The 14,320-nt window shown below is 47.4% G+C and overlaps 1 protein-coding gene across 15 annotated transcripts in view; it reads left to right on the forward strand.

Moving 5' to 3' along the window:
• SORBS3 (sorbin and SH3 domain containing 3) overlaps positions 1 to 14,320 on the forward strand; it is an 82,968-nt gene that overhangs the window by 5,799 nt on the left and 62,849 nt on the right. Inside the window, exon 1 of one of the 15 annotated variants that reach the window (XM_083713527.1) lies at positions 5,687 to 5,800. The exons of 13 other annotated variants lie outside the window; for them this stretch is intronic. The gene's annotated coding sequence lies outside the window, so the exon portion shown is untranslated. Of the gene's footprint in view, positions 1 to 5,686; positions 5,811 to 14,320 lie in introns of those variants that run through there. One more of the 15 variants, XM_083713520.1, reaches the window with a different exon arrangement.

Below are 14,320 nucleotides of genomic sequence, written 5' to 3' on the forward strand. Positions count from 1 at the left end.
CGCTTGTAGAGGACGTAGGAACAAGTGAAGTGGCCCTGACAGGGTTGAAAATAAATTGAAGAGGCGCTTGCTTAGTCCTCCGGGAGAGGCTGGCGCGCTGCGACGCCCATGATCCCACAGCCCGGACCAGGCTGCCCGCGAGGGACGCTTGTCCGAAGGGCCGCATTCACCGCGATGTCGCCTGCTGTCCATTTTCTGCTTGCAAGTCTAACTAAATTAGGAAAACAGGAGGGGGGCACAGCAGGGTGTTGGAAAACCTAGCATGGAAGCATAGATATCCTGAGAGCTGTATGGCAAGTGGAAGGTGTTTTATTTTACAGGCAGATGAGCTTTGAAGAAAATTGTACTTTGTAGGTGCAGCAAATGGAACTGGACCTCAGGGCTGTTTTCTAGCTACCAAAGTGGATTAGGGTTTGGGAACAAACTAGAAATAAATATTTCCATGGAACATTAAAACATATATATCTGTGGGGGAAATTGTGGGTCTGTGCTTGGCAGAACTTGCGATTGAGTATATTGGAAACAGCCAGACCTATGCTTAGAGCTGATTATTTATTTATTTATTTATTTGGGCATTTATTTCCTGCCCTTCCAGTGTAAATATACCAAGCAGAGTGGCTGACAACATATCAAAATTGCAAATGCATCAAAATAGTAGAAAACTCTACAGCAGCTAAAAAATCCTAAAGACGTTGGGCTGGATTCAGCTAACCTGGTGCACTAGTAGAAGGCAGTGATCCTCCTGCTTCTCCCAAATCTGCTCTGGAGTGTTGGGAGAACCCGCAGAACAGTTCACAGGGGGGAGAGGGAAAATTGTTCCATCTGATAAGCAGAAATACTTGTGCTGATGGAATGGCTGTATTAATGTGATGTTGAATCCCACCCATTGTTCCAGGGGTTATGCTAAGGCCTGGAAATTGCATATAGCCAAATCCTTGGAGCCGCCCTGTGGCTGGCAGGTGGGTGGGGTGGGTGCGGGGAGAGGGCATCTCCAGCACTCCCACAGCCCTGCCCACAGCGGGTCTTGCCCAGCATGCAAGGCCTGGAGCTTCAAAGCCCTTTTTGTACTGGGTAACCACGAGTGGACTCAGCGTGTGAAGAGCTTTTCAACGCTTCGCCTTGCTTGGGACTTGAGTTGCACAGTTTCAACCAGCCATCCTTCAGCCGTGTACAGTTGAAATTGCCCAAGTCACATGTGTGTAAAATGAGAGTTTACTGTAATAGAGGAGGAGCCGGCAGGAGCATTAATGGCTACCTAGAGTAGTACAGGCAGTGGATTGTCAAGGCGACAGCAAAGAGAAGAGCAGAGGCCTTGCAGGCCTGTGACACCTCTAAGAAGAAGAGCCACTGCAAACCACCATCCTATATCATCAGAATCCTCCACGGCCGCCTTTGTCAAAGCGCCCACACTAGGTGCTCCTCAGTCTGTTCTTGAAATGCTCCAAGGAATGAGATTCACCTTCATTCCCAATTAACCATTTATTTCACTGGTACTTAAAATATTTATTCACTTGCCCTTTTCCTTTTATTTAAATGCATCATTGCTTGTTTTGTGCCTTCTGCACTTTATGAGGAGTAATTCATGACGTCTGTCCCTGTTCTCCCGTGTGGGGTTTTCCTCTTCCTGGGCTGCTTATAATAATCTCCTTCAGCTTTTCCTTTCTCCAGTGGGCTTTCTGGTGCTCTTTATCTTTCTAACCCTCCTCAGAATTCTTTCCAGTTTGTCAACTTAGCAAAGGCACTTCTGTTTGCTCAGAGGGTCATGGGGTGGTCTGAAACTGGAGCAATTTTCATGGTTGCTCTGCAGCAAATTGGCTTTTGATCTAAGGTCAGGAGACTCGTAGATTTTGTTTGAAAAACTCCTGAGATGCACTCCCCCCCTTTCTGCTTCCCACCTCAGTGTTTCTACTAAAGAATGGGCATAGGTCCGCCAACGCCACAAGCTTGCAAGGGGCTAAACCCTGCCCATCTGGCTGGGTTTCCCCAGCCACTCTAGGTGGCTTTCAACAGAACATTAAAAACAGAATAAAACTTCAAACATTAAAAACTTCCCTAAACAGGGCTGCCTTTAGATGTCTTCTAAAAGTTGGATAGTTCCTTATTTCCTTGATATCTGGTGGGAGGGCGTTCCACAGGGTGGGGGCCACTACCGAGAAGGCCCTCTGCCTGGTTCTCTGTAACCTCACTTCTCGCAGTGAGGGAACTGCCAGAAGGCCCTTGGCGCTTGGCCTCCGAGTCTGGGCAGAATGATGGGGGAGGAGACGCTCCTTCAGGTATATTGGGCCGAGGCCGTTTAGGGCTTTAAAGGTCAACACCAACACTTTGAATTGTGTTCGGAAACGTACTGGGAGCCAATGTAGGTCTTTCAAGACCGTTGTTATGTGGTCTTGGCGGCCGCTCCCAGTCACCAGTCTAGCTGCCGCATTCTGGATTAGTTGTAGTTTCCAGGTCACCTTCAAAGGTAGCCCCACATAGAGCGGATTGCAGTAGTCCAAGCGAGATATAACCAGAGCATGCACCACTCTGGCAAGACAGTCTGCGGGCAGGGAGGGTCTCAGCCTGCGTACCAGGTGGAGCTGATAAACAGCTGCCCTGGACACAGATTTGACCTGTGCCTCCATGGACAGCTGTGAGTCCAGAATGACTCCCAGGCTGCGCACCTGGTCCTTCAGGGGCACAGTTACCCCATTCAGGACCAAAGAGTCCCCCACACCCACCTGCACCCGGTCCCTCCCAAACAATACTTCTGTCTTGTCAGGATTCAACCTCAATCCGTTAACCGCCATCCATCCTCCAACCACCTCCAGACACTCACACAGGACCTTCACCGCCTTCACTGGTTCTGATTTAAAAGAGATGTAGAACTGTGTATCATCCGCATACTGATGAACACCCAGCCCAAACCCCCTGATGATCTCTTCCAGCAGCTTTATGTAGATGTTAAAAAGCATGGGAGAGAGGACAGAACCCTGAGGCACAAGTGAGAGCCCAGGGGTCTGAACACTCATCCCCCAACACCACTTTCTGGACACGGCCCAGGAGGAAGGAGCGGAACCACCGTATAATTGTGCCCCCAGCTCCCAACTCCTCTAGTTGTTCCAGAAGGATGTCTTGGTCAATGGTATCAAAGGCCGCTGAGAAATCCAGCAGAACTAGGAAACAGTTCTCACCTTTGTTCCTAGCCTGCGAAAGATCATCAACCAGCACAACCAAGGCAGGTTCAGTCCCATGATGTGGCCTGAATCCTGATTAGAAGGGATCCAAATGGTCTGCATCCTCCAGGTGTGCCCGGAGTTGTTGAGCAACCACACGCTCAATCACCTTGCCCAAGAATGGAAGATTTGAGACTGGGCGATAGCTGGCCATATTGGCCAACTCCAAAGATGTTTTTTTTAAGAAGTGGTTTAATGACCGCCTCTTTCAGTGGGTCTGGGAAGGCTCCCTCGCAGAGAGAAGCATTCACCACCCCGCAGAGCCCATCGCCCAGCCCTTCCAGGCTCGCTTTTATGAGCTAGGATGGGCAAGGATCAAGGAGACAGGTGGTCAGTTTCACTAGTCCAAGCAGCCTGTCCACATCCTCGGAGGTAACTTGTTTTCCAGTCGTCCAACTGGCTTTCAGCATGTCTTTCGTGAGGTCCCCACTTATTCCGTATCACATCCTTCACCCACTCAGCCGGTTTTTCTGTTCAGCTTATGTGTCTTTGTCCTGTCCACTCACCACTCTTCTTCTTGCTCACAGCTTCTCCTTCCTCGTTTGCTGATCTTCCTTTCTTTGCTCTTCCTAAGGTTCCTGTGTCTTAGGACCCACTGTTTCCTCTTCTCCCTCGTCCTGCCTCTGGACTCGCTGCCGCTTTGATCAGGGGCACCCCACGTACTGCCCTTAGAAGTTGATGGACTACAGCAGCCATCGTTCCTGGCCCTTGGGCGATGCTGGCTGGGGCTGAAGGGAGCTAGAGTAAACAACATCTGGAAGATTCCATGTTGGCCGCCCCTGCCTTAGTTTGTTTCATCCTGGGCTCTTCCTTTTTCTAGAACTAGTAAGGAGAGCAAACCCCATCATTTCTCACCATTGGACATGCAATATTATTGTTGTTGTTATTACTATTATTTATTAAACTTATACTCCGCCCTATACCCGGAGGTCTCAGGGCGGTTCACAACAAGACCACAACATATAAAATCAAATATCTGAAGGGCCACAGTTTCCCCACCCCTCTTCAACACCTTGTGTGAGGTTTTCCTAGCCCTGCTCACTGGCTGCAGGCACACCATACCTTAAAGCACGCACACACCTGAGTCTCGGAAGCTGTTGTTACACCTCACAATTCGCAGAACCCTTAGCAAACTACAGTTTCCAGGTTTCTCTTTTGGGGGTTGGGGTGCTTTAAATGTATGATATATACACAACCATGTTTTACTAATAATTTAGATGCGGCCCTGTTTGGAAACATGCTGTTTGCAGTTTCCCTCCTCACCAGTTCTGTGCTATTTTTCTAGGAAAAGAGGTGCCAGAACTCACCATGAACGCCTTCCTTGTCCCTGAGAGGTCCTGGAACTGAGTTCCTGCGAGTTCTGGCTGAAAAGGAGCCCTGCCAGTAATGATCAGTTTGTGAACATGATGTGAACTGATACCCCAGCAGGTCAGGTGGTGAGGGCTGGAATGGGGTTTGCAGACAGACGGGCAAGCAAAAAGCAAATGGCAGTTTTCAGTCCTTTGTTTAGTTCATTAGGTGTATTCCGGGAAGGGCCTATGGCTCCGCTGCAGAGCATGGACTCTTTTCTCCGAGAAGAAGCAAGACTTTCCCTTTCCTCCCAAGAAACATTGTGTATTATTTGTAAAGATAACATTTACCATGCTGCTGCAAGGAGCTGTCTTTAGAGCAGGCTTCTCCCTCTACGCCAGTCTTGGCCCGTTCTCCTTGACCTCAGCCACATGCACCCAAGAAGTCTCCCAAAGGGAGGGTGTCCTGTTCCCACCAAGCACCTGCTTTGTGAAGCACATCCTCCCTTGACATCTCCCATTGATGCCAGCTAGCCAGGAAAGGACTCTCTGCAGCAGCCTGGAGAGCTGCTCTCTGTCTGCATAGATAGTGCCAGCCATGGGGTAAACCAACTTGCTGTAAAGCAGATTTGTATTCTTTGCTCATTGCCTAATCATCTGGAGGCATCTGGCTTTAGGTGTTTGTGGAGACCAGATACATGAGTGCTCTTAATGTACAGTATTTGGTTTTTGAGCAGGCTGCTCGGGTGCAAAAGGGGAAGGGGCTCCAATAGCTGTGCAGAAGAGGGGATTTCAGCAGGTGTCACGTGACAAGCTGAACAGGGTAAAATTCCCTCTTCTGCATAAATAGTATTAAGAAAAGAGTGTTGCTCCGTGGCAGAACACCAGCTTTGCATGCAGGTCGTCACAGGTTTGATCCCCAGCATATGCAGGTGGTGCTAGGAGAGACCCCTGCTTAAGACCCTGGAGTAGCTGCTGCCAGTCAGTGTGGCAAATATTAAGCTAGGTGGACCAATGGTCTGTTGTCCGAGGTAGAGAGATATTTTGCAGAGGAAACATCCAGTCTGAAGCCAAAGAGGGCAGTTGCTAACACTGCTCAAGGATAAACGTTAGCCGTGCAATCTGGGGGTGGGGTGGGGAACATTTGGGTGGGGAATGGAAATGTTTACATGGAAAGCAGAAAGGAACAACAGAATTGGCTGCAACAAGTAATGAAATCCAGACCGCCCCCACCCTGCAGGAAAGGGCCATGCCAGCATCTCCCCAGAGGGAGCCAGAAACTTCGCAAAAGAAAGATAAGTAGGTTGGGGTGAGTAATGCTGTGGCTGGAGGCATGTTTATTGGCACCTGGTACTTGGGGGGACAGCCCCCTTCGTAGCGGTTTGGAGAGGGGGAATGAGGCTTGGTTCTCAGGATGGTGGGACGTGGCACACTTGCAGGCACTGGGGGTGGGAATGGATTTGGCACCTAGGAATACACGGCGCAGCCGGCCAAAGCCTGTCTAAGTAGGAGAGCCACATTGCAAAAATCTTCATGCAGCTCAGAATCGAAAACACAGCCGTGCTGTGGCTGCTCCCCTCCTCCCAGACCCACTTTCCAGCAGCTCCTGCTGCTCTTTCTGAGAGTGTTTGTGCTCTCTGTCCAGGCTGCCTGTCTCTGAATCCTGCTTGCTGGGAATACTAGTGAGGAGAGGGCTCTTGCTCTCAGGCCCGGCTTGTGGCTTCCAACGTGCATCTGGTTGGTGACTAGGATAATGGGATGCTGGATCAGACACAGCTTTGGTTTGCTCTAGCAGGGCTCTGCTTATAAGGGCAGAGGGCAGGTCTCTGGTCAAGGACATCTGGTGCAAGGTCTGCCTCTGACAGTGGCCCAGTGGGTAACTTGGGGCAAATCACTATGTTTGCATAAGTCCCCACATACATACAGATTTATTCCATTTGTTTCATAGGTTAGGTGAAGTGGAATAAAAATTATAAAGCATGTTGACATGTCACAGTGCCAAATAATGCAGCAAAAACACTTTAAAGACTAGCAAGTGTATTATGGCATAAGCTTTTGCAGACTACCCCACTGGAAATAATGAGCTGGAAGCATTGTTTTTCAATATTTTGGGTCACCTGATGATTGACCACTCACGTGCAGGGATGGGGGAGCTCTGGGTCCAGCTTGCTAGCCAGATCCTATTCCGGACCTCACCCCTGAGTTGGGAGAATCACCACGATAACAGGAAAGACCCTTGTCTTAAGAGACTTTGGAGAGCCATCATATTTCAGGGAATATTAGGTTAGAAGGATTAAAAGTTGTTACGGCAAAATCTGGGTGCGAGGCTGCTCTGCCACCCAGCTCATCGGACTAAGTCCGTGGGTCCCTGCGGAGGAAAATGAGCTCAGCCGTAGACAGGAGCAAACTGCAGAAGATCCAAGTTTATTGCGCAACAGGTTCAAGGCGAGATTGAACAGTGAGAAAGGGGTGACATGAGTTTTTGAAACTCCCTCCATGTCCCAGAATACAGTGCAAAACACGTCATGAATACATTAAAGAGAGGTTTGGTTACACAGATTACATCATGAATATATTAAAGGGAGGTTGGGTTACACAGATTAACATATGGAGGAGGGAGGGGGGAATATGCAGAGCTGGAGATATGCACAGATAAACACTTCCTGGGGATGAGAAAACAATGGTCCCAAATATGCATAGTCTGCCACCTGACATTGCCTGGAGGAAAGGCTGATCAGAGCGATTTGACAGGATTAGGGTCTTGACACCTTGCTTGAGGGATTATAGATTTTAGTCCCTTTTGACATTGACAATTGGGAATAAATGGATATATTGTAGCGAAGAAGAAGGTAAAGAAGACATGCCCCCCCCTTTCCGTATCAGTCCCCCATTCGGAGATAGATTTGCATTAAAGTTCTGTAAGAACTTGCAAATCTTTTCTCCGCACCCTAGATCTCGGTGAAGGTAGGGGTGCCCTGTGAGTGGGAATAGGCCCAATGGAAAAGGAGGTGGGTTGAGCAGGGCAGCAAAGGAGGGAGCAACACGGACCAATACAATGTATGTGTATGTTATATAGATAGGCACTAAATAATAACTTTGTATCTACCGTACTAGATGTGTGGGTTTGTGCAAACCTGAAGGGGACTTGCAAGCCATGCCTCTTAAGGTCATTTGCAAGTATAGTAGTGCAGATAGCTGGATATAGGATATTGCATAAAGGAACACCTGTTGTATTTTGTTCAGTAGTGGTCTATGCTTTACGTTTAGCAGGAAGGTCCACTATTGACTGGAAAAAAATGCAGTTTGCTTTGCCCCCCGCCATTTTGTGTTCTCAGGTGTCAAGGTAGCTCTTCTGTGGTCTCACACCGGCATGGTGTCACAGTAGTGGCAATCCCTGGTGAGTCCACCTAGGGCTTTCATATTAACCATGTTGCCTGGCACCCATCACAGCTGGCACAGGTTTTGGACACGTCATGAGAGAAATGTCTATGCCTTGGCCTTTCTATGGGGTTTTATTATTATAGGCTATGGTCTTGCAGTCATGGGAAGTTGCTCACTTGCACTTAAAGGACCAAAAAGCTAATTGCAGCCTGGATACACTTGCCCAATTCAAACTGAGTCCAATTTGAATTTATCTTGCCCCATGGTTCTCAACTCTTCAAACCAATCTGTTAAAAGATAACCATTCTTAAAAAGGGCACTTGTCCAAATAAGTCAATTTAACTCTATAAGGGATCATTCCTGCTAAACCAAAGCATATCCACCTTCATGTATCTTAGAAGCTTCTCCTTGGTAAAGTGAGTTTTAGCACATTTTTTAAAATGGGTAGGGAAGTTGGCAGAGTGCCAGGTGAAACAACGAAATATGGTTATAAATTTATCTAATTCTAAACATTGGACTACCTAATAGCCTGATCTGCTAAAAGGCATAAAATGTATGAGGATCCTCCACTGGGGTGTAAGGAATAAGACATTAGACATAAAACACTTACACACAAAAATAGCCCCCCCATTTGTGGAAATGACACACTGTCAGACACATTCCAACATTCCTACGTAATAACACATAATACAAAACAAACTAATTAAGTATCAGTTGCATATCTTGAGACAATTGTGATATTTTACGCATGTATCTTCTCAATGTCGGAGCACAGTCTTGGGGTTCAAAAGTGAGAAAATGTCCTTGCAATTCAACTCCTCCCCCCTTTGTCAGCCCCACTTCCCCGGCAGTCTATATCCTTTGAAAGAGATAGCTGTGGGCACTTTGAAAACTTTGGTGTCTGTTGTTTCTGCAGGTGGTGGCGAAGCTTTTTCATCATAGGTCTGTAGTAACACATCTGTAGAAGTGACATCCTGTAAGGGGGCAGGGTTTTTTAGGGACTTAAAAGACAGTTAGAAAAGGAAGGGGCAAAAGCCCCCCCCATCTCCTTGAGTTATCTTAGCACGTTAAGCATTTTACTCATATTAATATTATCACATTTTCATATAATTACTGTTATTATCTGCTAGGTTTGTTTGCTTTCCTTCACTTAGTTTGTTTTTTTTGTTTTTTTCCATATTATTAAATAAAAAATGACTCCACATGTATAGAAAGAGAACTGTAAAAAATACAACAAAGGTTAAAAAATAAAAAGGAAGCAAAAAATTAGATTACCAGTCAGATGAAAACAGACTTGACACAAAGACATCAGATTTAGAAAAGAATATTATTAAATAATACAAAGATATTATCAAAACCACACAGATTACTACTGGACTGAAAAATGGGAAAACAATGGAAAATGGCTTAAAATGGCTTTCAATATGTGATGGACATGTCCCCAAAGTAAAACACACACACACACACACACACATACACACACACACACAATGACCTATGAGGAACCAAAAATAATAATACTCAAGCAAAAAGGTAAACAAATACCATTCCACAAACAATGTTTGGTTGTGCTTTGATTAATTTCATAGACATCATGGAAAAACTGATTAAATAAATGAAAACAGATTATTTGTAACTTAAAGCGTCAAAGCCACAAAGAGATGGAAGTCACTAATACAGCAGGGATTCAGACTTGTTTCACAGAACAGAAAGAAAGTTGCTGTGGGAGAAAAGAAGGGACAAACACTTTGTTAGTGGGGTTCACATATTCTGTTAAAAGGAAAAATTATTTCATGTGAGAAGTCAGTGGGAGTGCTTTGATATTTACCTGTGAAAAGAATTTGGCATGTTAAGATTTGAAACTTGGCAACCTCTTGACTTTTGATGGTCCAGCACTTTTGTATTAAGTAGCCCTTGGAGCAAAAGACACATTAAGGGTAATTTCCCTCAATGGTTCCAAGTTTTACATAAGGAAATTTGGATAGGTTTCTCCCTGCAGCACAAACCTCCTCTCCCCCCTACAGTTTCCCCTCCTCTCTCTCTCTCTCTCTCTCTCTCTCTTTTAAGCTGATCTAGCCTCTGTCTGTGCATGTGCAGAGTTCATGTCTCAGCAAACCCTTTATACTATTGAAAATGCTGCATCTTTGGGCTAAATTAGAATTTGAATAAGGGAAGGGAAGGGTAAGGAGTAGATTTAAAAAATAGGGTTAGATTTTAAAACAAAAAAGAGAAACTCCGTAATTCAAGCATTTACCAAAGCTAGAGGTTTTCTAAGGGATCATGTTTCCTGTAGCCCAAGCAAGGGAGTGCTTCCTTTATTTACAGGAAAGGGCTATCATTATTGGTCATATTATTGGTCATTTTATCTGGTCATTCGCAGAACAATGCCACGCCCTTATATGTGGGAAAAAATGGCCAGAGAGTCAGAATTCATAGGATTTTTAACATTCTCAGTCATTTCAGCCTTACCATTTGCAGACAAAAATTTAACTGCCCCTTTATTTACAGGATTGGTCAAGGCCCATATGTCAGAATTCATAGGATTTTTAACATTCTCAGTCATTTCAGCCTTACCATTTGCAGACAAAAATTTAACTGCCCCTTTATTTACAGGGACGCAGGTGGCGCTGTGGGTTAAAGCCTCAGCGCCTAGGACTTGCCGATCGAAAGGTCGGCGGTTCGAATCCCTGCGGCGGGGTGCGCTCCCGCTGCTCGGTCCCAGCGCCTGCCAACCTAGCAGTTCGAAAGCACCTCCGGGTGCAAGTAGATAAATAGGGACCGCTTTCTAGCGGGAAGGTAAACGGCGTTTCCGTGTGCGGCTCTGGCTCGCCAGAGCAGCGATGTCACGCTGGCCACGTGACCCGGAAGTGTCTCCGGACAGCGCTGGCCCCTGGCCTCTTGAGTGAGATGGGCGCACAACCCCAGAGTCTGTCAAGACTGGCCCGTACGGGCAGGGGTATCTTTACCTTTACCTTATTTACAGGATTGGTCAAGGCCCATATGTATTTGTATGCGCTTAAACTTTGAATTGACTTTGAAGTCTGATTTTTAAATAGTAGACAAAATGATAAACACTGTAATCACTCAAATGCTTGATATTACCAGTTGTGCTTCAAAACATCACAGCTTCACCTCTCACCTTTTAAACTAAAGAGCAAAGCTAGGCTGAATTTCAACTCCATCACCACACCAGAATTTAAGAATTACCCTGCAATGCTTGCGGACACATGTCCTTCCACACAGCCACAAATTGGGAGAGTTGAAAGGGACGCTGGGGTCATCTAGTCAAACCCTCCAAAATATAGGGTTCACAGCAAGATTTCACAGCAAAATTTCTACTACCAAAGAGACACACACATACTTATGTACACAGGCACTACTGGGGAAGAGAGCACAATCAATGCTTCTATCATGTACTAAGGAAGAGGAAAATAAAAGTACCCAACTTTATACAGAACCCTTTTAGCAGATATTGAGATTAGTTTGAGTTTACTTCCTTAGACGTGCAAGTTCCTTAGAGTGCAAGTTCCTAGACAAATGATCTTTAAAGAAAGATTGAAGTGAACATTTTTCCTATGATAGGGAGAGGATCTCTTATAAAGCATAGTTAAAACAGCCATAGATTTGATTTAAAGGGAATACAAAAGTGACAATTTTTCCTGAATTTGCAGAGGAATAGTAAGCCTAATCTGAATTTGCAGAGGAATAGTAAGCCTAATCTATGCCCCCCCCTTTTGCAGTTTCCTTTAAAGGAAGCTTACTCGGGAGTAAATTTACCTGGCACAGAAGAAGAAGAAAAAAACCCTGAAAGAGACAGAATGAAACAAGGGGGGGGCATTTTCTAAGAAAAGAGGCCTGATATCAGGAGCCTTACAATAACTCTTCTGTCCAACCAAATCAAAGTTAAAACTGGACTCAGATATTTTTCTTAGAAGGAAGACCATACTTTCATAGGCATGTGCTTCATGAAATAAATACACTGCATTTTAGCTTGAGAGAGCAGTTGTGCTCAACTACGCTTTTGCAGCAGAAACATCTAATTCACATTAGAAACATTCACATTCCAGAAACATTAGAAACATTCACATTCCAAAATAGACTGTAGACTCACAATCTGAAAAGTTGCGGCAAAGCAAGAGGTGGGGTAAACATTTGCACCCTTCATTCTCATTTTGTCTTATTTAGGACTGATAAGGTCCAGCATGGCTTCCTTAAATTTAAAATTTTGAAGCAAGCTTGCAGTTTAAACTATGCACGCTTAAGGGCAGTCTGTCAGAGACAGAAGGAACAGACAACACACATAACAGACAACATGTAAACATATATATTCTCATCCTTTAGTTGGTTATTGCAAGGAGTGGGGCCGCTTCCTTTAGCTTCATTAAGTGGAATTAGTAGGAAGGTCCCACATGGTTTTAAGAGCCTCCTTGCCTCTTCAAACACCACCAGTTAACCAAACTGGCAGGGCTCACAATGCTTAGTTGACTGGGTACCCCTTTATATATGCATGCGTTGTTGCTTTTTGTTGTTGTTTTCTTTGGGGGGGGGATAGAGAAGGGAGAAAGAGAGGGGTTGATTAGGATTTGGGTAACTTGTACAGGGGGCTATTTAGGGTTTTTCCTTTTCCTTGTTGCTTGGCGACTTCCTAACAATTTAACGAGCTTCACCCACTCGGTTCCTTTTCTTCCTATTCCTGTCTTATTTCTTAGTTATATGTTTTTAACGAGCTCTACCCACTCGGTTCCTTTCTCTATTCTTTCCTATTTCCTATTTAATAACCTGGGGTCCTGTGCTGGACCCGGGGGTAAGGTACCGTGGGCGTAAGCAGAGTCCACACGAAGAGGGGCGAGGTCCGAGGCGGAGAGCCGGGCGGGGAACAGGAACGCTGGAACAGGAGGCCGAGCAGGGAACAGGAACACAGGAAGGTCCGAAGCCAACAGCGACGTTGCTTCCGCAACCTGGGGCCGGGCTGACTGGGCTTTTATCCTCTTCTAAGGCCAGGGGCGGTCCCGGCCCCCAGGAGCCCCGCCTCCTCTGTCCTTAAGGCAAGCACTCCTCCTGGGAGCAACCAGTTCCCTTCGCCTCTCTGCCCTAAGCCTCTGCAGATCAGGAGAGGCCGAAGGGTTACTGGGCCCTGGAGGAGGCTCACCTGTAGCCACTGAGTCCTCAAGCCCCTCTGGGGCCAGAAGGGTTTCACCTGGGGCCAGCTCCTGGTGCTCTGCCACAGGTGCAGGCTCTTCAGCATCTAGGCCTTGCCCCAGTTCAGCCGGCCCTGGAGGCGGGGACTCCTGTGCAGGCTGGGATTCCTCTGGTTCGTCCTCTGAATCGGAATCCCAGGCCATCACACCATCCCCCCTCCCAGCCCCCCCCTCAACCGAGGGTCTGGACCCGGCTTGCCGGGGTACGTCGCATGGAACTCTCGGAGGCAGGCAGGTACGTGGACGTTGGCCGCTGGTTCCCAGGAGTGGTCCTCCGGTCCGTACCCCTTCCAGTCAATGAGATACTGCAGCTTTCCCCTGCGGTATCGGGAGTCCAGAATGCGTTCCACCTCATACTCAGGCTCCCCCTGAACCAAAACTGGCTGCGGTTGGGGACGGTCCGGGTGGAACTCATCGGGTGGGGCCACCGGACTCAGAAGGGACCTGTGGAATACCGGGTGAACCTTCAGGGTTGCGGGCAACCGGAGACGGAATGCCACAGGCGAGACCTGGTCCACGATAGGAAACGGGCCGGTGAAACGGGCGTCCAGCTTCCGCGAAGGTCGAGAGGGGTGGAGGTGGCGAGTGGAGAGCCATACTAGGTCACCGACATGGAGTTCCGGCCCCAACTGGCGGTGGCGGTCGGCCTGGGCCTTGTACGCCTCCTTGGCCTGGCGCAGTTGCTCCATCAATAGCTGTTGTTGGGACTGGAGCTCCTGGAGCCACTCTGTCACCGCAGGGACCGCGGATGCCGGCAGCACATCCGGAAACAATCGTGGATGAAAACCGTAACTGGCCTGGAACGGGGTCTGCTGGGTGGACGCATTTACCGCGTTGTTGTAAGCGAACTCCGCCAATGCTAGGTGGTCGACCCAGTCATCCTGCTGGTAGCTGCAGTAACACTGGAGGTACTGCTCCAGCACCGCGTTCGCCCGTTCCGTCTGGCCATCGGTCTGTGGGTGGTAGGCTGATGAGAGACAGACCTCTGTCCCGAGGGCCTGGTACAAAGCTCGCCAGAACTGGGATGTGAACTGAATGCCCCGGTCGGACACCACGTGCTCAGGTAGGCCATGCAGGCGGAAGACATGCTGGAGGTACAGCTGAGCGGTTTCCTTAGCTGAGGGTACGGATGGGCAGGGAGCACAGTGCACCATCTTAGTGAAATGGTCGGAGAAAACTAGGAGGCAGGTATAGCCACGAGACGGGGGTAAGTCCACTACAAAGTCCAGAGAAACCGTAT

Source organism: Podarcis gaigeae, assembly GCF_964106915.1.
Source record: "Podarcis gaigeae genome assembly, chromosome: 15".
NCBI classification, from domain to species: domain Eukaryota; kingdom Metazoa; phylum Chordata; class Lepidosauria; order Squamata; family Lacertidae; genus Podarcis; species Podarcis gaigeae.